Source organism: Hylobates moloch, unplaced genomic scaffold (assembly GCF_009828535.3).
Source record: "Hylobates moloch isolate HMO894 unplaced genomic scaffold, HMol_V3 SCAFFOLD_9, whole genome shotgun sequence".
NCBI lineage: Eukaryota > Metazoa > Chordata > Mammalia > Primates > Hylobatidae > Hylobates > Hylobates moloch.
Window position 1 is genome coordinate 113,895,311 of NW_026652284.1, and position 26,400 is coordinate 113,921,710.

Genomic DNA, 26,400 nt, shown 5'->3' on the forward strand with positions numbered 1-26,400 from the left:
TTTGAAATGGAGTTTTGCTCTTATTGCCCAGGCTAAAGTGCAATGGTGCCATCTCAGCTCACTGCAACCTCTGTCTCCCAGGTACAAGCAATTCTCTTGTCTCAGCCTCCCAAGTAGCTTGGATTACAGGCATGTGCCACCATGCTGAATTAATCTTTTTTGTATTTAGTAGAGATGGGGTTAGTCAGGCTAGTGGTGAACTCCTGACCTCAGGTGATCCACCCGCCTCGGCCTCCCAAAGTGCTGGGATTACAGACATGTGCCACCGCGTCCAGTCCCTGATGCCTTCTTAGCATACTCCAATGCTGTGCTCAGATCACTGACACCAAGGCTTTTGTTGTTCTTGAACCTATGAGCGTTTTCAAAGGCTAAGGGAATGCACGTGCCTTTGTAAAGCTCACATGGAGAGCTTCCAGACAAAAAGCATTTCGGGAAAAGCATCCCGTGTGACAGGAGGAGCAGCCTGGGGTTTCTGGGGACTTCCTGGGGCCAGCGTCGTGGGTTCCTTCTTTGATTTCTGTGGTGCCTGGAGGCAGATGTTCTCCACCAGGCAGCTAAATGAAGACAGTTGCTTCATCAGCAAAGGGAGGGAAAGAAGATGAGGAATGTGGTCAGGAGTTGTCAGAAAGCCCTTAATCCGGAGCTCCGAGGACACAAAGAGGTGAGGGCAGGGGTCCGCAGACTCCTGGAGCCCTAACAGCTGACCTGTATCTGGACTCCCACATTTATGATTATGCTCTGCAGCACCCCAAACACAGCAGTGGCTGTCCCTGCTCTTAGTAGGGGATAGAAAAGCTGCCTTAAGAAATGGCTCTTACACATTCATATTTTTAGAAATAATGTGAAATGGGTGCCTTTTGCTATAGTAACATTTGTGATTTTTCAATTGGTTTTAGTATATGTAATATATATATAGCATAAATATACATGAATATATAGTACACACACATACTCACACATATAGTATATATATATAATGTATGTGTACATATATACACATGTACATATATAGTATGTATGTGATATGTGTGTGTAGCTATAGATACATAACCTGTATAGCATTTAATATGTACCTGGCTGTTCTAAGAGCTTTAAAATATTAGCTAATGTAACTCTTACAATAATCCTATGAGTAGCTACTATTATCCCACTTTATAGAGGATGTGAGGTGCAGAGAAGTGAAATCTCTTGTCTGTGGTAACCCAATGGGCTACAAGTGGAACCAGGATGCAGTTCCTTCCTACCACCTCCCTGACCCCAGGCAGCCTGCTTGAAAAGCCATGTTCTTCTCCAATGAAAACACATAGATAGGCCGGGCGCGGTGGCTCACGCTTGTAATCCCAACACTTTGGGAGGCCGAGGCGGGCGGATCACGAGGTCAGGAGATCGAGACCACGGTGAAACCCTGTCTCTACTAAAAATACAAAAAAATCAGCCAGGCGTGGTGGCGGGCGCCTGTAGTCCCAGCTACTCGGAGAGGCTGAGGCAGGAGAATGGCGTGAACCCAGGAGGCGGAGCTTGCAGTGAGCCGAGATTGCGCCACTGCACTCCAGCCTGGGTGACAGAGCGAGACTCCGTCTCAAAAAAAAAAAAAAGAAAAGAAAACACATAGACACAGGGAGGGGAACAACACACACCAGGGCCAGTCAGGGGGCGAGGGGAGGGAAAGCATTAGGACAGATAGCCAATGCATGCTTAAAACCTAGATGACGGGTTGACAGGTGCAGCAAACCACCATGGCACATGTATACCTATGTAACAAACCTACATGTTCTGCACTTGTATCCCGAAACTTAAAAACAGGAAAAAAAAAAAAAAAAAAAGCCATGTTCTTAACCACTGTACTGCAGTTCTTAAAACGACGTTTCATGGATCTCTGTGAGTCACTGAGATCCTTCTGAGGAATCCATGATATCAAAGCCATTTTCATAATGAGATGAAGGTTTCATTTACTCTTTCACTTTTGTTCTCTCCTGCATGTACAGTAGAGCTCCCCAGAGACAAATGACATCTGATTTCACGAAAGACTGAATACAGAGGCAGAGATGAAAACCCAGCTGTTTTCCTTTAAGCCAGATAGTAAAGGGATCTGTAAAATAATACCACTCTTCTTATTTTTTTGTCGTTGATGTTTGTTTGGGTAAGTAGTTATTTTCTTCATGAAAATGTCATTTATGAGATGGGCACAGTGGCTCACACCTGTAATCCCAGAACTCTGGGAGGCTGAGGCGGGTGGATCACCTGCGGTCAGGAGTTCGAGACGAGCCTGGCCAACATAGTGAAACCCCGTCTCTACCAAAAATACAAAAATTAGCTGGGTACGGTGGCATGCACCTGTAATCCCAGCTACAGCAGGAGAATTGCTTGTACCTGGGAGGCAGAGGTTGCAGTGAGCCGAGATTGCGCCACTGCACTATAGCCTGGGTAACAGAGCGAGACTCTTGTCTCAAAAAAAAAAAAAAAAAGACATTTATATGATAGATATATGATAGATTCATTATTGATAGATTCATTATTGTGATTTTTCAAATGAAGTACTAAATAAATATTGAAATAATTCCTCAATTTTAATATAGAATATGATACATATTAACAGATGAAAGCCATGACATCAAAAGCTACTTGGGACCAATCAATAGTAATAGCGTGAAAGGATCATCCTCGAGAGCAAAACCTTTGGGGCGGCTCGTGTGATGCCATACGCTGCTGTTCTTCAGTACCGAATGTCCAGTGGTGTTCTGAGGAGGACACGTTCAGCAATTTGCCAGGAGTGTTCTTCCTGCCCTTGTGCAGGGTCTATAGCATCCTTAGCCCTCACCTACAAAATGCCAGAAGAGTCTACAGGTGCTAGGACAGCCACATGCCCCTCCCTAGCGTGGAGGGGGTGATTGTTTGGGGACGAGAAGCATAGCTTTGGAGGGCTAACTTCTGCTTCACCCCTTCTCTCACTCTTTCCCATATTCATTCATTCAAACCACTAAGGTACTAATGAAGTGCGGGCTGGAGCTGAAGGAGTAGGTGCAAATGGATTTGTCTTTCTTTATGTTTCCCTCAGAGGAATTACTCAGGGGCCATGGTTCTCTGAATTTCCACTGGATGCTGGAATTCCGGGAATCTCTAGATTTCCATGGAATGTGGGCCTTCTAGTCCCCCAGCACCCCTGCAGTCCAATGGCACTCTGAATTCCGTGGAGACTCATAGAATTCCAAACCTCAGAGTTGTGTAAAATTCCTTAAGTCTGTGGCACCCTGGGGACCAGAGAGAATGGTGTGCAGGTGTTGCAGACACCCAGGATCTCACGATCCTTGTCTGTGCTATTTTTCCCGTGTGAATTACCAACACCCTAATTTTTCAAATGGACTCGAGGTGAGTCATGGGCTCTAGTGCAGGCATGGGCTCTAGAGCAGCCTACATACGGGTGTGAGAGCTCACCCCACTCCCCACCAACTCACCGCACATTAGCCCCCAAGAAATGAGAGGCATGAGAATGGGCTTTCTCTCCCATCAGGAGCGAGTTCCTCTGTCTGAACTTCCTGTCTTTTCATCCGTGTGTCCATCCCTCCCAGCTCCTCATTCCTCCCTGACCCTGTGCCCCACTGGAGGCAGATCCACTTGCCCGTCGAACAATCCCACTGTGGTTGTATCCTGGCCTTTGTACTGGTCCCTGTCCCAGCCTCAACAGGGATCCCCTTCCAGCTCTTGTTCCCCCATCTCCCTTCCACTCCTAATTTCACAGCAAAGTCACAATGGGTAATAGGTGGCAAGAACCTTCAAAGCATTTTCAGTATCTCTCTCCTGGAAACTTATCACAAGGACATAGTTCAAATGACAGAAAATGCTAAAGGCAACACGGCAGTGTTTGTGATAATGATGATGACGATGACATACACTAATATGCAAATATGCAGCAACAGGGAGAGATGAGTACTTAAGTATGGCACTTCCTCTTGATGAAATATTAACACAATACAACCATATAGCATAATTGTTCTGGGCAATTCCAGAACACTCCCTGAGTGACCTCTCCTCCACCAAAGTACTGAGGATTCAATGGGGAAAAAGATAGGCCCCGCCCCCAAGGAGGTTCCAGTTAGATGACTGACCATCTGTTGAGGCTGCAAAGTGCAGAAAGCCAATTCCATTCTATTCAACCAACAGAATAAGCAAATCATCTCCCCAGACCCAAAGGCCTTCCCTTCTTTCTCTTTTTCTGACAGCCAATCCTCCAGCACAAAGGATATTTTTAGAGACTGTGAGAAAGTGTTTACATGAATGTGATTTCTTCATTGCCATTGAGCAAAATGGTGAAGTGACTTCCCCACAGGCACTGGACATATATTATATAATATATAATAAAATATAATATAATATATAATAAAATATAATATAATATATAATATATAATATATAATAAAATATAATATATTATATTATAATATATATGGACATTTATATATTATAATATATATGGACATATATATTATATATTATAATATATATGGACATTTATATATTATAATCTATATACGGATATTTATATATTATAGGTCATGGCACAAATGCTTGCCAAATGGATTTCAGACACACTGGCTTTGGGTTCACTCGCGTCTCCTTGCTCCTTCACCCCATGCTATCCATATCAGAAAGGGCTGTGGGATATTTTGGCAGGGTGTGTTTGCCTAAGTTAACTGGAGGCAGACAGAGCAGCAAACAGCAAGTATTCTGTATTCTGGCCTGCATGGAACGCAGATAAGGCGTGGATCGCAAAGTGAAATGACCAGGAGCCCACAGACATGGGGTCCGCCCATTTCCAGTTCTCCAAAGGCTGGAGGCAAGTCGGAGGAGCTAAAGAAGAGAGAAGTAATCCCCAAGGGGGCCCAGGCGTGTGTCCAGGCCAGTAGCAAGGCCAGCTAGCTGGACGTCATGTCTATCAAACCAGCAGCTGGGCTGGCTCTGTGTGGCTGACACAAACGGACACACTGCACCAGCCTTCAGAGCACCAGTCTCGGTGCTGGTGAGGGAAAGGCATGCCTGGCCCAGAGGGTGCTCTGTGAGTCCAGTGAAGAATAAAGCATAGGCTACCACTGCTCAAGGGGCTCCCGGTGCAGCAGGGGAAAAGGAAAGGTACATGGGCCCTTCCTCACAAGACAGTGTGGTCAGTGAAGGGAAGGCAGACACAGGCAGGGGTTTAAGGGCTGACGAGGGAGAAGCCCTGCAGCTGAGGATGGAGTGGAAAGCGGGAGGAGGAGTCCCAGAAGAGACAACGCTAAAGCTGAGGGCTCCCCAGGAAAGCAGGAGAAGGGCATTCCAGGTAGAGAAGAGCACATGCAAACCTCACAGACCAAGTCCTGCAGACATGGCAGGTACTTCATTTGGGGTGATGAGCCCAGGCTACAGCTACATTATATCTATATCTATATCTATATCCATAGCCACATCTTTGGCTTCATATTCTCTATAGAATACTGGCTATTAGAGATTGCTGTGTCTAGCAGGGTTCTAAGCACTTTCACATACATAGGCATACTTCATTTAATCATGCTTCATACATGCTGCGTTATTTTGTTGTTGTTGTTGTCTTCACTAATTGAAGGTTTGTGGCAGCCCTGTGTTGAACAAATCTACTGGCACCATTTTTCCAACAGTATGTGCTCATTCCATTAGCATTTTTTAGGAAGAAAGTAGTTTTTAATTTTTTTTAGAAACAGGGTCTTGCTCTGTCAAGCTCTGATCATAGCTCCCTGCAGCCTTGAACTTCTGGCCTCAGTTTCCCAAGTGACTAGGACTACAGATGCACATGCACCACCACTCCTGGCTAATGTTTTCACTTTTTTTTGGTAGAGAGTGAATCTCGCTATGTTGCCCAAGCTGGTTTGGAACTCCTGGCCTCAAGCGATCTGCCCGCCCCAGCCTCCCAAAGTGCTAGGAGCATAAGCCAGCATGGCTTTAATTAAAAAATACAAAAAAGTATTTTTGGTAGAGAGTGAATACAAAATACAAAAAGTATTTTTTAATTAAGATATGTACATTGTTGTTTTAGACATAATGCTACTGCACACTTCATAGACTACAGTACAGTATAGTATAAATACAACTTTGTGTGCACTGAGAAACCAAAACAATTTGTATGACTTGCTCTACTGCAATCCTCACTTCATTGCAGTGGCCTGGAACCAAGCCTGAAATATCTCCACATCTGTGTTAACTCATTCAATCCTGGAGTTTGGTGCTGTTGTTATCTGTTATGTCCATTTTGCAGATGAGGAAATTGAGATCAAGAGAAGATACTGTATCCAAGGTGGCAAAAGAAGCAGACGTGTGATTTGAACCCAGGTCAATCTGTATTCAGGGTTCACACTGTGAAGATGACTCTGATTAGCAGAAGGTGGGGTGGGGTGGGACTGGGAGAGCACAGATGAGGCTGGGGGTCTCGATGGGGCCCTGACCGTGGTGAACCTTGTCCTTCCTGCAATGTGGACTCTGTTCCAGGATAGTAAGTGTCATGGGCATTGAAAGGACAAAGGACATACCCGGATGCCCTTCAGGAACAAAGGTTATCTGTAAATGCCCAAGTGCTTATAGCTGGGCATGACTAGAATAAAAATTAGTCTTTTGAGAAGGGATCAATCTGTAGGTTGACTTCTAGAAGCACATAGAAAATTTCCATCCTTCTGATGGCCCCTCTCTTCTTGGGACACTGGCATTGTAAAGGCCTCTGGGCCTGGCCACAGTGGTTCACCACGGAAAGCCCCTTCTTTCTGGGAAGAATGTCTCTGCTGCAGCCAGATAGTCTCCCGAGCCAGCAAGGTGGGAGGCCTGGCTCCTGTTCTTGCAGCTCACTCATGTCCTGCCACAGGCTCATTTATCACAGGCCCAGCGAGGAACCATAGTGATAAATGCACCTGTCAATTACTCAGCCTTCACCATGGGCCAGACACTGTACCCAGCTTTTTGAGTCCTCGTGTCATTTAATCCTCACAGAACTCTCCCAAGTGGATACTATTATTACTTCCTTTTTTACAGATGGGGAAACTAAGCCTCAGAAAGTGTTATTCCCACCTGTTTCATAAAATCTCTCAAACCCTAACGGTCAACACAGAAGACTTCTGTGCCCACAAGCATGGGGATTCTTCCCCACACACCACGCAGTGGACACCAGCTGGGTGTCCTCCAATTTAATTCTGACACCATCTACCTGGAGACTGTGTCAGTTCCCACAGGTTGAGAGATCAGTGCCCCAGACTGCCCCCAACTCCTACCCCAAACACAAGTCTCAAGTCCGGGTCTCTGCAACTTCTGACCAACTTGCTTCAAACTGGGTTCCCATGACCCCCTTTCTGGGCTCCATTAATTTGCTGGAATGGCTCACAGAGCTCAGGAAAACATATGTACTGGTGCAAAGGATACAGATAGAGAGATGCATGGGGGGAGGTATGGGGGAAGGGGGCGTGCTACCCTCCAGGAACCTTCCAGTGCTCAGCTATCTAGAAGCTCTTCCAACCCAGTCTTCTGGGGTTTTATAGAAGCTTCCTGACATCGGCATTCCTTCTCCCGGGGTACAGGCAGGACTCTCTCTGGGGAGGATCTCAAGACCCACAGTCAGAAAGACGGGGAAAGATTAGAGTCCTGTGTTAGGGCGGGGGAAGGAAGGCAGGAGAAAGTTGGAGAGCTCCTGTGTCCTGAGGCCTGCCACACCCAATATTATCACAAAAGGCTGTAACAAGGGCTACAAAAGAACGAGCCAGGAACTGTGGAGGAAATCCAATAATCATCCTAACACCACACTGCCCAAGCTCCAAGGGCTGGAGAAAAGCATCCGGGAGGGATGCCAGGCTTGCAGAACGCCAGGCCCATTCTCTGGAACCCTCTACAGCTTGCACATCCCCGCAGCATCCATCTCCCCTGGGGGCCGGGATTGGCCCCACTGAATCAAAAAAACAAGGCCCTGCATGAATGGAGGTCACGAGGCTGGCAAGCGGCAGAGGCATCTGGAATCTTGTTCCTACAGACACAGGGCCCGGCTGTCTTGGATCTTTGAGCACCCAGGGAGGGCACTTCCTGTTGCCGGCTGCCATGGTTTCAGCTGTCCGGTGCCTGACCTTTCTAGAAGATGGTAATGATGAGAGTTGTGACTGCAAAGCCTCTAGCCATCAACTGAGAAGAGCTACACTCCGAGGTCTGGAAGGTCTGTGCGTCTTCTGGTCCATTTTACACATGAGACAATAGGGGCAGGGAGGGGCTGCATTTGAGGGCACTGGGGAACCATGGAGGGCTTCAGAAAGATCTCTCTAGTGAAAGCTGGAGGGAGAAAGTATAGGCAGAAGGAGCAAACAGCAGGCCAGACTAAGTTCCATGACAGCAGAAACCATGTTTTTGTTTTTTGCTGCTGTATCCCCCGTACTCAGCATGTCAAAGGCATTGAATTAAAACCTACTGAATGGCCGGTAATGGTGGCTCATGTCTGCAATCCCATCACTTCGGGAGGCCGAGGTGGGGGGATCACCTGAGGTCAGCAGTTTGAGACCAGCCTGGCCAACATGGCAAAACCCCATCTCTACTACAAATATAAACATTAGCCGGGCATGGTGGTGGGAGCCTGTAATCCTAACTACTTGGGAGGCTGAGTCAGCAGAATCACTTGAACCCGGAAGGCAGAGGTTGCAGTGAGCTGAGATCGCACCATTGCTCTCCAGCCTGGGCAACAGAGCGAGACTCTGTCTCAAAAAATCAATCAATCAATCAATCAATCAATCAAACCTATTGAATGCATGTGTGAGTGAGTGAGTCTGTTACAGCTGCCCAGGAAAGGATGCAAAAGGCTGAGGGAATTCAAGCACTGTTAGCACTTGGCATTCCTTTCTCTGTGCGTATGTAATTAGACATCCCACCTTCACACCAAAAATCAGAGCATTCCACCATGCTGGTTAAAAACTCCTTGTGTGGCTCAAATGCATATTATTCCATTCTGCGGCTGTACTGGATTTAGCTCATCTCCTAATCTTGACATTGCAGGTATTTCCAGCATATTGCTTAAAAGCATTAGGCAGTGAGGATGATGGGGAGGCAGCAAGTGGACTGGGCTCTGGAGACGCTGTAAGCCTTCAGAGCGCAGCCCCCCAACTTATTAGCTGTGTGATTTTAAGTTACTAACCAGTCTGTGCCTGGGTTTCATCATCCGTAAAAAAGGGAAATGACAGCAGCTGGCTGCCGGTGAGGCTGTGGGGTGAAATCTATGTGTGTGGGGTTGTTAGAAAGGCCTAATAGCCACAGCCAGCCCTGCAACAGTGCTCACAAACACTCCCCCAGCCCCAGGACTCCTGAGCTCAGCTGATTCCTGAGAATGCAGTCCCTGATGTGGGATCACAGGTCAGCCTGCAGAACTTCAAGGAAAATGCCTTCGAAAATCCCAGCAGAACCAAGAAGAACAAAGTTCTTTAGCCCTATTCCCTGAGCCCAGGCACAAGGACTCAGAGGATCCAGAAGGCAACTAAATTCACTGTACCATGGAGCACCAGGATTCCCACCGCCAACTCCCCTTGTGGCCAGCTCACCCAGCAGGCAGCAGGTAAGAGAAGGCACTCTCACTGACACTGCAGCTCGCAAACCGGGCAAAGAACCAGAGCACGTCCAGGAAGCTGACGCTGCAGCCCCTGGGCTGCACCCCACTTATCTAGGACTTGCATTTTATTTTAAAGTCATAACTTTGCATTATTTTTCCTTAAAGAAAACTCCCAAATTGTATAAGCTTCAGGACCCAAAGAACCAGAACTGCACCTAAACATACCACTGATTTATTAATTGATCTGTTTCTCCCATTAAATTATTATCGTCGGCCAGTTATGGTGGCTCATACCTGAAATCCCAACACTTTAAGGAGGCTGAGGCTGGAGAATTGCTTGAGCCAAGTAGTTCCAGACCAGCCTGAGCGGCACAGCAAAACACCATCTCTACAAAAAATATAAAAATTAGCCAGGGGTGGTGGTGCACGCTCATATTCCAGCAACTCAGGAGGCTGAGGCAGGAGGATCGCTTGAGCCTGGAAGGTTAAGGCTGCAGTGAGTTGTGATGACACAACTGGACTCCAGCCTGGGCACCAGAGTGAGACTCTGTCTCAAAATAAATAAATAAAAAAATAAGGAAACAAATAAGTTATTAACATCTTGAGGACATAGCTTTCATCTTATTCTGTTTTACCTCCAGTGCTCAGCCAAGTGCCAGTGAGCTGGAAGGCACTCAGTATTTACTAAATGAATGAATGAATAAGAAGAAAGGAAAAACAGCCTGAATGAAGCTCCCCAGCTCTTCATTTCACTCATGCCACTTGGATCCATCCTCAAAATCACCCTCTACACATTAATCCGCTAATCCTTCTCTCCCCATCAGACTTTCAGATACTCCAGAGTGCTCCCAAGTCTCCTCTCCCCTCCCACCCCAAACAACCCGTTTCTGCCACTGCTGCTCTTAAAGGTTATCAGCAACGGAAATTCCAACAGCTCCTTGTTGCTGCCCATCAGAATATTGAATGACTGCCAGGATGTCCTCTTATCTAGTCAGAGTGCCGTGGCCTGCAGTCGGTCTCTGGGCCAGCTGATAACACTTTTTTGTTGTTGGAGGAAATGCTTTAGCTCCAAGGGGGAGTGTCCACCCATGTGACACTGCCCAGAAGGAAAACAGGCCTGGTTCTCTGAGGGGAGGCCACAGCCCCCTGAAGAAGACTGAATCAGTCCCTGTGTCCTTTGATCAACACCCCCTGCTCTCCTTCTCACCTCCCTATTTGCTCTTTCCTGTCCGTCATGTGACTTGGTTCTAGAAACATTTCCTGGAAAAGACACTCCTTGACCACCACACCCATGCTATGCCCTGCCCTGGGACCCCCTGCCCCTGCCCACACCATATGTATATATGTAGACTGTGTATCTCTTCCTCTTTCTCACCCCTAGCTAGGATCTTTGTCTGATTAGAGCAGTGCCTGGCACAGAAGAAACTCAGAAATGTTTGTCAATGCCTGCCTGAAACCAACATTTATCTGGTGCACATTCTGCATGTTTGCTGGGAGCTAGAGACACAAACGTGTTTAAGTTAAGGCCTCCACACTGAAGCAGCTCTCCCAGGAAACCACCCTGCAAAAGAAGAAATGCTCCCTCTGCAGAGAGGCCCAGTTCTATAATCACACCCTCAACCTGATCAAGGTCTTCTCAAGGACAGGACAGCAGTCCTGCAACCCCCACAGAAACTCTCTCTCCCACATGCAACTCACACACCACCACATGCATCTACACACACCTCCTAACAGGACTCCATCTGAGAGATGCAGACCATATACATGGTCCACGTTTTGGCTGGCCTGCACTGTGAGGGCCGGACACTGCTGTCAGCAGGGACAAATGCTTCTCCGGTCTTCTGCTCTTGTTTCTGTCCTGAGACAGAGGTTTCTCCCTAGGCCTTTTGATCAAAAGCCAAGGGACAAACAGGTGCTTGTTATAAGCTTGCCGCTTTATCAGCTGTATAATCTGTACAAGCTGATTAGCTTTTCAGGGTCTTGGTTTGCTCATCTGTACTTGGGCTACTGAGTTGATGTCAGAAGTAACAGCAAAGGAAAGGGTCTGAAACTGGGCCTGGACATGGTTTAATAAATGCAGTTGGTGGCGGCGTTGACAGTGAGAGTAGAATGGCTGTTCAGCATCATTCAGATAGACATGAATTTCCAGAATGTCCTAGCATCATTAGTGTGAACCTATGGTGATTTTAATAGGTCAATTTGAAAATGATCTGAATGATGTGTGAATGTACATGTGGATGTGATTATGTATGTATATAAATGTGGGTGTCTGTGTGATACACCACACACACACACACACACACACACACACACACATACATCCCAGTTATGTCTGCTCAGAGAGCCTAGAGGCAATGCTACCCCAGGAACAATGGGCACACCTAGTGGCCAGATCTTGGTTTCTAAACACCATTTTCCATGAAAAGGAACCAGGGCTCCTATGTTGATTCCACTGCTGAGGTGAGAAGGGTAGAAGATAAGGCTGGAATACCTTGCTGTGACAACAAGGCAGCAGGTGCTCAAATGACGATGGAGAAATTTTAGAGACACAGGAGCCAGGCCCTAGTGGACAGATTTGGGGCAACGTAAATGTCAAAATAACTAATGATCACAAAAGACTGCAACCTATTGAATAAAGTTAAAATCCATGAATCCACACTGATATAAAGAAAGGAAGGGCCGGGCATGGTGGCTTATGCCTGTATTCCCAGAACTTTGGGAGGCCAAGGCAGGCAGATCACTTGAGGTCAAGAGCTGGAGACCAGCCTGGCCAACATGGTGAAACCCCATCTCTACTAAAACTACAAAAATTAGCTGGGCATGATGGTACATGCCCATAATCCCAGATACTCAGGAGGCTGAGGCAGGAAAACTGCTTGAACCTGGGAGACAGAAGTTGCAGTGGGCAAAGATCAAGATTGCACCACTGCTCTCCAGCCTGGGTGAGAGTGACTCCTCCATCTCAAAAAAAAAAAAAAAAAAAAAAGATGCACAGAGGAAGAAAATTTCTTCTTTATAGTAGGAAACCAGCTAATAAAAGAAAAAGAAACAGTAAAATTAGAAAAATCTCCATTTGGCCACTATGATAATAATAAATCTATTCAGGCAAGAATCATCAAAAGATGCTAAAACTAATGACTGATAGACTGAGGACTAATCAGAAATCTACACAATCTCAGAAGTTCTCCCCATGAGATGCTTATTAATTGCAAAGGTGAAACAATAACTTTGCAGTGGAGACACCTGGAAGACACCACCTTAACTGAGAGCTCCAAGCTAACATCACCAGTAATGGGAGACAGCCACACCGGTGCCTCTTGATAGAATACACTGAAAAGGACACATCAGCTCTGGGTTAGTCCTGCCAACCTAATCAGGAGGAAACATCAGAAAAGCCAAAATTGAGTGCATTCTATCAAATAACTGGCCTGAACTTGTCAAAAAGGTTAACATGCTGAAATACAGGATTAAGAACGTTTTCCAAGAAAGACACATGCCAACTGGCTTTTCTTTTGCCATGAAGGAATTTAGCGGGGGCAACTGATGAAATCTGAATGAGAAATCAGAAGGTTAGATAATAGTCAAATTAATGTTAAGTTTCTGACTTAGAAAGTTGTACTCTAAGATACAAGTTTCTGATTTCAGGAAAAAATATAGAGAAAAAAGAAAAAATGAACATAATAAAATGCAAACATTTGAAAATCTGGAGGAAGGGAGTCCAGGAATTTGTTGGCTGTTCTTATAACTTTTCTATAAATTTGCATTTATATAAAAATAAAACAATTGAAAAAAACTAAAAATGGAAACGAATATTCTGGGCTCATGAGATTGAGAAAAAAATCAATATATTACTTAGTGCATTGTATGTGCCAATAATTTAAAGCTATAATAATTATTATTAGTAATAATAATAAAAGTAAAGTAATAATAATTATTAGTAGAGCATGCACCTGGCACATAATAAGCTGGAAATGGACAAAAAATATCACTGTTAACATCATCATCATCATCATCATTCTTGGTATGCTTGATTCTAATAAAGAACTAAAAAATTAATACTATTATTTGTGTTACTTATAATTACTTCATATCTGCATTAAACTCCATTGTTTGAAGGTTTGTTATAGAAATGCCTGCTTAAAATGCATACAGCACTCCTCTGTAATGGTGAGGTGCTTGAAGACCAACCAAAAGAAAGAGGCAGGGGGCCATTTTCAAATCTAGATGTGGAGAATACATATCAATTGGATCTTTTCTCATCAATGGAGTCTCTGCTTTATTCTTGCTTGTGCTTGGGTAACCCAAAGATAAGAAAGCCCCACTTCTAAATGCCAAATCTGGGGCCTTTGCCCAGACCTGTTGGCCATCTAGAGTCTCTTCTCTGTTCCTTCTTGGGTCCGTTCCATACAAACTGTGCATCTCAATGATCAGCCCTTGTTATTCCCACTCGCACTGGCTTATGCACCAAGCAGAACCTCCTGTCATGCCCCTAGTCTTGTCCCGTGTAAGATGGTGAGCTAGCTCCAGGTCCAAGGCTCTTCCCAACCTGTCTATCGTATAGTACTGGCTGTGTTCAGCACAATTCTGAGATGTGGTACGTTCCCAAGCATCACTACTGTGTTCAACATGTTCTTTCAAAGTAAACCTATGACCATAACCAGGAACCATATTGTCTTTTGTCTCCATTCTTCCTCATTCTTCTAAGACTCACACATGCCACATCTTCAGCTAATTTTCTTCCTCTCCTTGTTTCTTATCACTCTTGCCCATATATTTACCCCTTGGGAACACAGAAGCCATTGCTTCTTCCCCTTTAGAGGAGGCCCTACATGGCCCCTGACCTACCTGTGACACCAGAAGGGCTCAAGCTCACATCCATATCTACTTGTATAAATAAAACTAATAAACCCCATGGCCCAAATAGATTTGTTTTACATGGAGTCACATACAGAGACCACAAGATGGCTCCCAAAGAAATTTTAAAAGTTACTCCATTCTTACACTAGAGAGAGAGAGTGAGAGAGTGCACACGAGAGAGAGAGAGGTCCTTGCCAATAATCATATAGAAAACAGCTCTACACACTCACAGACATCAGCCTTCCTTCTTCTTCTGCAATGATTGCAATTATCCCCAAGCTGGGTTAGAGACCATGAGAGCGAAGTGACACATCCAGGGTGATCTCAATTTTTCCCAAGCTAACTCTGCGCTGATAAAAATGTACTCTCTCTGCACTATCCATGGTTACCCATAAGTAACATGTGGCTACTAAGCACATGAACTGTGATGTGACTGAGGCCTGAATTTTTCATATTATTTCCTTTTAATTAAAATTTCAATATCCCCATAAGGAGTGGCTGGCTCTGTGTGAACAGCTCAGCTGTAGACCAGAGGTTGCAATACCTTTTCTGTTAAGGCCCAGGGAACAAATATGTCAGGCTTTGCAGCCACATGGTCTCTATGGTAATGACTCAACTGGGCTGCTGCGGTGTGAAAATAGCCATACATGACACCTGAACAAATGAACACGGCGGGGCACCAGCGAAGCTTTATTTACAAAGGCAGGCTGGGCCAGGCTTGTCCTGTAGGCCACAGTTTGCTGAAGCTTGCTCTAGGACACACCAGAGTGTCATGCCAGGCCTTCTTCAGGATGACAGGCCCTTGTCATCAAAGGATGTTCTGAATCCAGGTTTTTACTTACCAGTGTTCATGAGAGCTCAGAAAGCTCTCCATTTAAGAAAAAGAAAGGATGCTAGATACTAACAGTCTGCATATTTCTCCTGAGGGACACTGTATTCCCCTTCCATGGGAACTCCTCTTAATGGCACGTTTCTGGGCAAGCAGGACATGTTTCAGAGACGAAGAAATAGAAGAATATCTTCCACATCCTCCATGGAACATAATCAATGGAAAACAAAACAAAACAGAAAAGACAGCACATCTCACTTGTGCTGCAGACAGATTAGTCACTTACCTCCATAGGCTGAGTGACCGTCCATCTCTGGTCCCCAAATGGAATTGTCCTGACCCAAGCTCAATGCATTTGCTCACTGCAGCTCTTGGGGATGTTAATTTCCTCTCATTGACATTTCCAGTTGAGGAAGATGAAATCTGAAAATGGTACCAACTAGAAGAGAAGAGGAGAAAAGTTTAAGTCAGTTGTGACAATTAGTCCATCCTCTGCCTTTTTAGGACGACTCAAGATAATGAAAAGATATTCACCCACTTATTCCACTCACTCACCCAATTATTTATATAGCACTATCTATTAAACAAACACCTATTCTGTTCCAGGCACAGAGCCACACACCAGGACAGGAAGGTGAGTAACTCACAACTCCTCTCCACAGGGAGTTCAGACTGGGAGAAAACAGAAAAATACACAAACAATTCAGGACAATGTAATACAGGCGGCTTGGGTGCCTGTAATCCAAGCGCTTTGGGAGACCAAGGCAGGCAGATCACTTGAGGTCAGGAGTTTATGACCAGCCTGGCCAACATAGTGAAACCCCATCTCTACTAAAAATACAGAAATTAGCTGGGCATGGTGGCGTACACCTGTAGTCTCAGCTACTTGGGAGGCTGAGGCAGGAGAATCGCTTGAACCTGGGAGGTGGAGGTTACAGTGAGCCGAGATCGCGCCACTGCACTCCAGCTAGGGACATAGAGAGAGACTCCGTCAAAAAAAAAACAAAAACAAAAAGGACAAATGACTAGGACAAATGACTAACTCCGTGTAGAAGAAGAATTTGAACAGGAGATGACATTTTTAGCTGCTCCCTAAACAAAGCACTAATGAGGTGCTGTTTAGTAAAAACACAAAACATGAGGAAAGGAAAAATAAATATGTAAGATATGAATGTGAAAGTGTGACATCGGGGTTAGGATAATAAATCAGGCTGAGGCCAGATAGGAAAGGGTTTCTGAAGACTTCATCTGGCAGGGCGCGGTGGCTCATGCCTATAATCCCAGCACTTTGGGAGGCCAAGGTGGGCGGATCACTTGAGGTCAGGAGTTCGAAACCAGCCTGGCCAACATGGTGAAATCTCGTCTCTACTAAAAACACAAAAGTTAGCCAGGTGTGGCGGCACATGGCGCATGCCTATAGCCCCAGAGACTCAGGAGTCTGAGGCAGGAGAATTATTTGAACCTGAGAGACAAGGTTGCAGTGAGCTGAGATCACACCACTGCACTCCAGCCTGGGCGGCAGCGAGACTCCATCTCAGGGAAAAAAAAAAAAGAAGAAGACTTCATCTGACAGGAAAAATAGCACAGAAACCCTCAACTCTTAACCACTGCTGTAGAAATGGCCCCGATTTGTTCAGGCCACCTGCACGCACACTCTGCAGCGTGGCTTTGCCTCCCCTCCCAGCATGAGGGAGAATCGAAGTTTGGCCATGAGACTTGCTTTAGCCAATGGCACAATAGCAAAGGTTTTAAAAGTGCTTTATAGTGCTTACACCTAAAAGTATAGTGCTTATACCTAAAAGTTCCTCTCCCTTGCTGCTGGGAATCATTCTTTTTTTTTTTTTTTTTTTTTTTTTTGAGATGGGTCTCACTCAGTTGCCCAGGCTGGAGGGGCTGCGGCATGACAACCACTCACTGCGGCCTTGACCTCCGAGGCTCAAGCGATCCTCCCTCTAAGCCTCTTGAGTAGCTGGAACTACAGGCTTGTGCTACCACACCAGGCTAATTATTTTTATTTTTTGTAGGGTCTTGCTATGTTGCCATGGCTGGTCTTGAGCTCCTGGGCGTGAGCCACCATGCCCAGCTGCTGCTGGAAATCATTCTGCTGCCACATTAGCAAGCCTGAGGTAGCCCCCTGAAGGATAATAGACAATGTGGGGAGAGAGGCTGAGGCACCCCAGCTCAGCCCCCCAGATGTGTGGATGGGCCAGCACAGGCAATCAGCCTAACACAAACAGTGCAGACCAGATCATCAACCCACAGAAATCATAAATGTCTGGTTTTAGGCACTGGGGTTTGGGGCTGTTTGTTATACAGAGAAAGCTGACTGATACAACCACTGAGGTTTCTTTATACCGCTGGCAATGGTGATACACGAGGATAAACTTGTGTGTTAGGAAGACAGTTCAGCCCCTGTTGAGTTGGTGATTATGAAGAGATAATGAGGGCCAGAAGGCAGGGCCCCGGGCAAAAGGAGGAGTGGGAGATTCAGGAGCTCTTTTAGAGGGAGAAACAACAGCATTTAGTGACTGTCTACGCCCAGAGTTGTCTAAAGGCATTTGCCTGGTTCTGGAAACCATGTGTGGTGTTGAGTATAAACAGATTCTATTTGGCACCTGCTGATGGGGGCAGGATGTTTACATAGAAGATACATGAATGTGACCAGAGTCAGCACAGTTGGGGTCAGGGTCCAGGAAAGCTATAGGAACAAAATCCTTTCTTTTCAGAAATGAGAATTAAGGCACGATGTTCACTGCCACAGCCTCCTAGCCAGTCTTAAAATAGCCATCGCCTCTAATGCCAACTCCCTCTCTTGGCAGCAGCCAGGGGGATCCTTGTAAATTGTAACTCAGGCTTCCCTCCCTTGCATCACTGGCTCACACCTTCCCCATTCCCTCTGTACTTTCCACTCACCCTTCAGATTTCAGTGTAATCACCACTTCCCAGAAACATCTTCGCTGACTCTGGGGACGAGGCTGGGGACTGCCCCTTTTTATTTTCAGTGTTCCCTATATTCCTACAAAGCATTATCGCCAACATGTTAACTCCATAAGGGCAAGGGCGTGTCTGCCCTACATACGACTGTGCCCTCGCCACCCAGTACACCACTTGGCATGTGGGAGAAAGTCTATTCCTATTTCTTGAATGAGAGAGTGACCAAAACAATACAGGTTATCACACTTCTAAGATGTTTTCTTGGACACACCCCCTTCCAAACTGGAAGCTGGGTTAGGGCCTTACCCGGGAGCACCCACGGCTTCATTCATGTGTTTCTTCATTCATTCTCTCATTTAGCAAGAATTTACTAAGCACCATGCATCACCTCAATCCCACTGTTGGTTGTTCTCACTAGACTGAGCCTTGAGAGGTGGGGAAGAGGAGCTGTATTTTACTTGTCACTAGATTTCCCCATTCTCACCCCCACTGGCTATCATATGGGTGTAGGAGGCACTAAATAATGACCAGTGAATCCATGAATAAATGGGTGAACAGCCAGATAAATCTCAGAGAATCCATCAGGATGTGGCTGATTTATAACTCTGCAGAAGCTAATTACTGAGTTTGGGCCTTATGTATGTAACATCTTACTAAATAGTTGAGAATCCTTGTAATAGAAAAACCTGCATGTATATATGCCTATATCAGGATATATACTGCAACTGTTCTATGCCATAAGATGTAAGGCGGTAATCTATGAATCAGATTAAACATGGAGCCCTGCTCTGAATGAAGCCTCTGACTCCACAGCCTGGCACCTGTGGCCACTGTGATCTTCAATTAAAGCCTAAGACTCTTCATGAAGCAACACATAACATCTTGAACCAATTCTTTCATTGGTTTTAAGTTGGCTTTGAAAAAAATAAGTTGGCAATGGCATTGGATTCCAAATTCCAACTGACAAGTTTGCAACCTGGAGGCTTATCTTAAAAACTAGAACTCGCTGGGTGCAGTGGCTCACGCCTGTAATCCCAACACTTTGCGAGGCCGAGGTGGGCAAATCACCTGAGGTCAGAAGTTCGAGACCAACCTGACCAACATGGAGAAACTCTGTCTCTACTAAAAATACAAAATTAGCCTGGCATGGTGGTGCATGCCTGTAATCCCAGCTACTCAGGAGGCTGAGGCAGGAGAATCGCTTGAACCCGGGAGGCAGAGGTGGTGCTGAGCCGAGACCGTGCCATTGCACTCCAGCCTGGGCAACAAGAGTGAAACTCCGTCTCAAAAAACAAAAACAAACAAACAAAACTAGAAATGCACCCCATGTGGGGCTCACCTTTTGCAGCCTCAGTTTCTCAGCTTCTGTAATACAGCACTGGGGTGTTAAATGCAGAGAAAAGGCAATCATTCCACTGTCTTTCTGCCCCAGATCCCAGGAACAGCCTGATGAGCTCCTTAGACTTTCCTTGCCTTTTGGTTTTAACAGGAGCCCTGGAAATCTTTTCTAAAAGCCATGTCCCAGTTCTCTTCTCACTCGTGCTCTGCTGTCATGCCTCTTTCTATATTGAGTCCCGATTTCCCCACCCTTCCAAGATTGCTTCCAATTAAGAGCAACAACTAAACTCTTACCGCTGAAACATCTGTGAAGCGTGTTCATACACACGAGCCATACAAGAAAGACAAATCAGAAAGTGTCCCCATTTTTGGAGAGGCTCAGAAAAGCTCATGTGACTCTCCAAGACCACAAATGAGGAAACCAAGGCCCAGAGAAGTGGCTCCTCCATGACACAGCTGGAGAGCTGTGCAGCTGGACAGTGGGCAGAGGGCCTTAGACCCGGGGTTCAATGTTCTTCCCAATACCAGGCGAATTACGATCGTCCTATTCCAGCCCATTCATCCCTTTCATTTCCATCCATCCAACCAGTAGCCACTAGCACCAATCTAGGAGCTAAGCAGGGAACTGCTGGGCTTAAACCAAGAGACTTGGAAGCAAGAAAAATGTCTACCTTCTCCAGCTAGAGCACAGATTAGGACAAATTCCACTCAAACAAATCATGGTTATGTTCTCATTCCTCCTGTTCTGAACCCATAAATCATTATTTCTTGGCCCATATTCACACTTCCACCATCCACAGCCCCCTCATGCCACCTGAGGCTCCTTTCTACTGTACAATATAATACAATAACTCTTATAAGAGAGTGTATTCTCCAATTTTGTGTCTTATTGAAGTACAGCAGCAAACTAGAAGTAAAGCTGGATACCACTCCTGGAGGAGCAGGGCCAGTTTGCTTAATAAATCGTAGCTTTTCCTTTCCATGCAAACAATCATCTGGATAACTGTTACCACTGGGTCTGGCAGAATACTATTGCTGCATTTTTAAATTATAGGGATCTTTTCTGAGGCCTGTGGGCATGACATGTTCCATCCAAAACAGTGTGGCCTGCTTCTAGGTGTGCCCCCAGGGGACACTGGTCAAGTCAAGCTGTGTGATTTTAGAAAAACAGCCTTTCAGTGACTCATGCCTGTAATCCCAACACTTTGGGAGGCTGAGGCAGGTGGATCACGAGGTCAAGAGATCAAGACTATCCTGGCCAACATGGTGAAACCCCGTCTCTACTAAAAATACAAAAATTAGCTAGGTGTGATGGTGTGTACCTGCAGTCCCAGCTACTCAGGAGGCTGAGGCAGGAGAATCGCTTGAACCTAGAGGTTGCAGTGAGCTGAGATCACCCCACTGCACTCTACCCTGGCAACAGAATGAGGAAAAGAAAGAGAGAGAGAGAGAGAGAGAAAGAAAGAGCAAGAGAGAAAGAAAGAAAGAGAGAGAGAAAGAAAGAAAGAAAGAAAGAAAGAAAGAAAGAAAGAAAGAGAAGAAAGCAAGCCTTTCTCTGAGTTTTACTTTACTCATTGGTAAAATGGAACTATCTCTGCTTCAACTACTTTGCAGGGCTCTGCTAAGAAGTAAGTGAATACAAAACAACATGAAATCACTTTGATACTAGTAGCAGCAATAACAGATAACACTTAAACTAGCATAACAGATGACATTTGCATTTGCTAAACTAAGCCCTTTATACTCAAAAGCTCAGTTAATCTTCACAATGGTCCTTGGATGTGTGTACTATGATTTTCATCATTTTGAAGGTGAGTAAATGGAGGCTTGAGGAGATTATGTAATTTGCTCAAGGTCATATGACTGATAAAGGCTGGAGCCTGAATGATTAACTAATTCCTAACTCTACTGTATTATAAAGTCTGGGACTAACACAGTTTACTTCCCTTCAGTATTTACTGAGCCTTGGACTGGGCTGGGCCAAGCACTGTGTTCTGCCCTGCTGGGGACAACAGTACACTTTTGAGCTCTGCCCTAGAAAAGCCCACTGCAGGGGGAGAGAGAACACAGGTCCATCAGCAAGGAACCACACCACTCTGTGTCCAGGGCAGGCTCATGAATGTGCAAGTAGGTGGTTTCTTAATCTAGATTCCCATCCAGGACATGACACTGACGGAGAAGGAGATCAAGACTGAGACAGTCTAGCCAGATCAGTTTGCAAAATGGCACAAGTTGCCCCGGAAGTAGGAAAGTGCAAGAGCAGACACAGAAGCTGAGCGAGGAATGGTGAGAGGACCTAGAAACATCTGGTGTGAGTGCTGGAAGGCCCTCAGCAGGGCCGTTGGCTGGGCTGCATGTCGAGAACCAGGTTTACGGGCAGAAATTCCGGGTGTGTGAACCAGGAATGACAGGGCTCATGCCAGCGTATGAGCAAACTGAGCAGGGAAGCTCAGGGGGTGGGTCCCCTTTGGGTGCGGTGGCATCTCCCTCTGTGGAGACCCAGGGACTCTGAGGGCCAACTCGGCTGATCTGAAAGTAAAAGTGAGAAGAACTTTGGGCAGGAAGCACGTGTACTTGTTAGACTGGGAAAGCTGTTCTCACTTATAAGCTCTCTCTCTGAAATGGGCTCAACACATGGGATCCCTCATAATGAAGTGCCTTTTTCTGAATTCGAAGGCTAACCACTGAGGTCTGGCTGCTTCGCTGGAAGAGCTATTATCATCAACAATAGCAACTATGGGTTAAGTACGGACAATGAGGCCAACAGCACGCAAAGCATCTCATGTGCATGATTTCATTCAAGCTTCACAGCAGTCCTCTGGGGCTGGTAGTTTTACCCCCATTTCACAGATGTGGAAATTAAGATTCTGAAAGAGTATAATTTGCCCAGGGCCACACAGCTAGAAATTGGCAGAGATGAGACTCAAAGCCAGGTCTGTCTTGAACACAATATCCTTCTGTGCTCAAAGGGATATTGAGTTCAAATGCAGAGATGGTGCCAGGGTTGACATGACCTTGAAGCACACACTATCCAACCCCCAGTGCACCCCCCTGTTTGCATAAAAAGCCTTCCCTACTCCATTCTGCTCTGCTGTTAACAGCTCTCAGCACCACATGGTTCATGAGCAGATTCACTGGGGCCAGAACGTAAGCAGAACTGAGACAATCAGTTCCCGCTCTCTCCACCTTCAAGCCCAGGATGAGTTCCTGTACCCCAGCATCCAAACCCTAGATCCCAGCTCCTGTTTCACCAGCCTTGCCCGTGTGCCTCTGGAAGCCTCAGTTTCCTCATCTGTAATGTGGAAATGCTGATGATGATGGTCATGAAGAAGACAGATGAGGAAGAGCCTCACTTTGCCTGCTGTTCATAAGGGACAAACACAATAATGACTTGGCCAATGGCTATGCCATCGATTGACCAGGGTCTTGGACAAGTTATCTCATCACTCAGTACCTGTGTCTCCTCTTTTGGTGATGGGGATAATAAAAGTCCCTGATCTCATAGGGTTATGAGAATGAATTAGAAAATGTACACAGGAGCTCAGAACACTGCCTCGTATGCTTGTTGAGAAGTGGTAGCGAGTATCTTTCTGTTATCATCATTTGAGGGCACTTAGTAAAGCATGGAGCACCAGAAAACATCAGCTGTGATTAGGATCATGCAGTGAAAAGGTCCACAGGCAACCTGTGCCACCTTTGGGAATCTATCTTAGGACTAAATTAGAGATAGCCAACAGCCTGGATACCAGGTTCCTAGAACAAAGTTTGCAACATAGGTTGGGGAAATCTAAGAGGCCTCACAGTGAGCGTCCAGAAGGATCCAGTGAGCAGGGTGCTAAGGGGGCCAGGAGCAAGAGACACAAGGGAGAAGAGTACAGGGAGGTGTCTGGGGCCTTAGGGCTTCTGCAGACTCCATGCACTGAGCCCCTGGAACTGGAACCCTTCGACAAGATCCACCCAATCAGGGCTGTACAGCAGCTTCTGATTCTCATCAAAGGTGGAGGATTTCTGTCTTTAGGGAATAGGACCGCTCCTCATTGTTGAGCTCCTACTATGGACCAGGCACTTTTCCAAAATTTAATTTTGCAACCATGAGCATGAGTCAAATTCTAGGCCCATTTTTCAGAGTCTGCAATCACCTGCCCAAAGTCACCAGGCTACTCTGGAAGACACCTGAATGCATATGACCATCTGCTGCTCTCCGGCTGCCCCAACCCCATGCTCCCTTGCAGTGAATGACATGAATGAGCCACGTTTACACTGCAGCGGTGGCGGTGGATCCATTCCACTGATCCTCTGACAATGGTGTTCCAAAATCCTACACTCGACAGTGGGATGTAGGGGTGTAGGCAGATGAGGGGCTGAAAGCTGGAGAGTGAGAACTATGAATCAAAGGAGATGGGCCCTTTCTGAAGGTACTAAGGATGTCAAGAAGGCTAGGATTGTGCTGACTGCCCATGACCAGGTCAGCATGAGTGAGCGAGGGTACCTTCTCCTGGGCCACCACTTCCTCCTCTTCACACCTGCTACTGCCTGTCTGATTCAGATTGGAGAAACTTTAACTGAACACCTACTTTCCTCCTAAGTGCTGGCCCAGCCATCTACTTGGGGTTTTTTAATTTCTTTTTGTTTGTTTGTTTTTTTGAGTCGGAGTCTTGCTCTGTCGCCAGGGTGGAGTGCAGTGGCGCAATCTTGGCTCACTGCAACCTCCGCCTCCTGGATTCAAGCGATTCTCGTGCCTCAGCCTTCTGAGCACCTGGAATTACAGGCACACATCACCATATTCAGCTAATATTTTTGTATTTTTAGTAGAGGTGGTGGGGTTTCACCATGTTGGCCAGGATGGTCTCGATCTCCTGACCTCGTGATCCGCCAGCCACGGCCTCCTAAAGTGCTGCAATTACAGGCGTGAGCCACCGCGCCCGGCCTACTTGGGTTCTTCTACTTCACTCCGAGGGCTGGGAAGACAAGGGAATGGGAAGGAATTTCCTGGCTGGTGTCTGTGTGGCCTGGGGAGGAAGCAGGCCACCCCCGCAGGGGACTGCTCAGCCTTTCCAGAATTGAACTGAGCTTCACGCCTCTGCCTTTGCTTTTTCTTCAGCCATCTCAGTCTGGCTGGGCTTTAGTTCATCTTCCTCATCTCAGATCCAATGGGTCTGTAATGGGAGGAACAGCACACTTCCCTGGTGTGGATTTCTGTTGCTCCCCCCACCGTTGTCATCCCTGGCTCCCCAGCTCTCTCAGCCACAAGGCTGGAAATCTCCAAGTCACTTTCCATGCGTCGTTTCTCAGCACCGTAGTGCAATCTGTTCTCAAACCCCATAAAGTCACCAATTCTCACATTGGAGCAAACACTCCAAATGTGGCTCACAGTGACTCTCACCCGTACCATTAATGGGACATTCCGTCCTGTCCACCCATCCACTGTGAACCTGGGCCACATGGTTTTTCCTAAAAAAAAAAAAAAAAAAAAAAGGAGGGGGAGTCTGATGAAATCCCATTCTGCAGGAAGGAAAAGAAACCTTGTTTGCACCTCATTACCGAAAGGATCAAGCCATTTAGGACCCACCTGATTGGGGCCTCCCTGTTTCCTTTTTTTCCACCTCTTCCCTCCAATCACAGGAGTCAGCAGGTGCCTGGCTTGGGCAGTGGATTCCTTCATGGGGTGCCCTCTCTACCCTCACTGCTGCTGTTGGAACGGCTCACCATCTTTCCAGTCCCAGCTTGAAGGTCATCTCTTCTCTGGGGCTGTTCCCAACCCACCCCTGTTTTTTTTGTTTGTTTGTTTTGTTTTGCTTTGTTTTGTTTTGAGACAGAATTTCACTTTGGTGCCCAGGCTGGAGTGGACTGGCACGGTCTCTGCTCACTGCAACCTCTGCCTCCCGAGTTCAAGCAATTCTCGTGCCTCAGCCTCCCGCGTAGCTGGGATTACAGGCACCTGCCACCACGCCTGGCTGATTTTTTTTTGTATTTTAGTAGAGACGGGGTTTCACCATGTTGCCTAGGCTGGTCTCGAACTCTTGAGCTCAGGCAATCTGCCCATCTCGGCCTCCCAAAGTGCTAGGATTATAGGCGTGAGCCACCGTGCCCGGCCTGTTTTGTTTTGAATCTCCACTCTCACCCGGGAAGATGAGTTGGTGTCACCCCCCAGAGCACAAGGGGTAACACTAAGCTCGGACGTGGAAGTCACTTGCCCCAGATCTCACCACTGATCAATAGCAGGCCTGGTGACTCCAGAGCCTGTCTTCTCCCCCTGGCCTTGGCCTCCTGGACAGGAGACAACCCCTTGGCCTTGCTCTTGGATGGACTGAATTTGCTTTCAGAGGAGTGAGATGCTGGCAGGCTGTACAGCTGTCCTCTGGGCCCAGCATGTAGTGTTCTGTCGGCTCAGAGTCGCGTTCCTTTCTCGGATCTGGGAGGAATTGTGAAACACGGACCTGTTTGTCTTCTAGGCAACCTCAGCTAATCAAGTCTGCACAGCTATGTACTTTCGAACAAGATTTTTAGGATGAAGAAACAAAAGAAGAAAGGGAGGGGAAAAAAAGAAGGAATGAAAATGGGAAGGAAGAGAAGGGAGAAAGAAAACTATTAGCCATGGAAACCTTGGACCCAAGGACACGGCTGACATCATATAAAGTCTGTCCCTGGCAAATGTGACCCACAGTGCCACCACTAACAGTCCTATTTATAGCCCTTTGAAATATGGTGTGGTGGAGGGGGGACATATTGTTCTTTTAGCCTCTTAGATGATAAAACTAAGTGGAGGGAAGTGGGAGGGAGATTGGCAGCGGTGCTATTAATGCAGGCAGGGAGACCAGATACACTGGGTCTCGAGCCTTTTATCATGTGCATGCATGTGTTAGAAGGAAACACTGTGACATGG

At 46.4% G+C, this 26,400-nt stretch overlaps 1 protein-coding gene across 1 annotated transcript in view; it reads right to left on the reverse strand.

The window, feature by feature from the left end:
• Positions 1-26,400, reverse strand: part of ST3GAL1 (ST3 beta-galactoside alpha-2,3-sialyltransferase 1) — a 116,102-nt gene that overhangs the window by 74,814 nt on the left and 14,888 nt on the right. Inside the window, exon 2 of the mRNA XM_058444163.1 lies at positions 15,532-15,684. The gene's annotated coding sequence lies outside the window, so the exon portion shown is untranslated. The remainder of the gene's footprint in view (positions 1-15,531; positions 15,685-26,400) is intronic.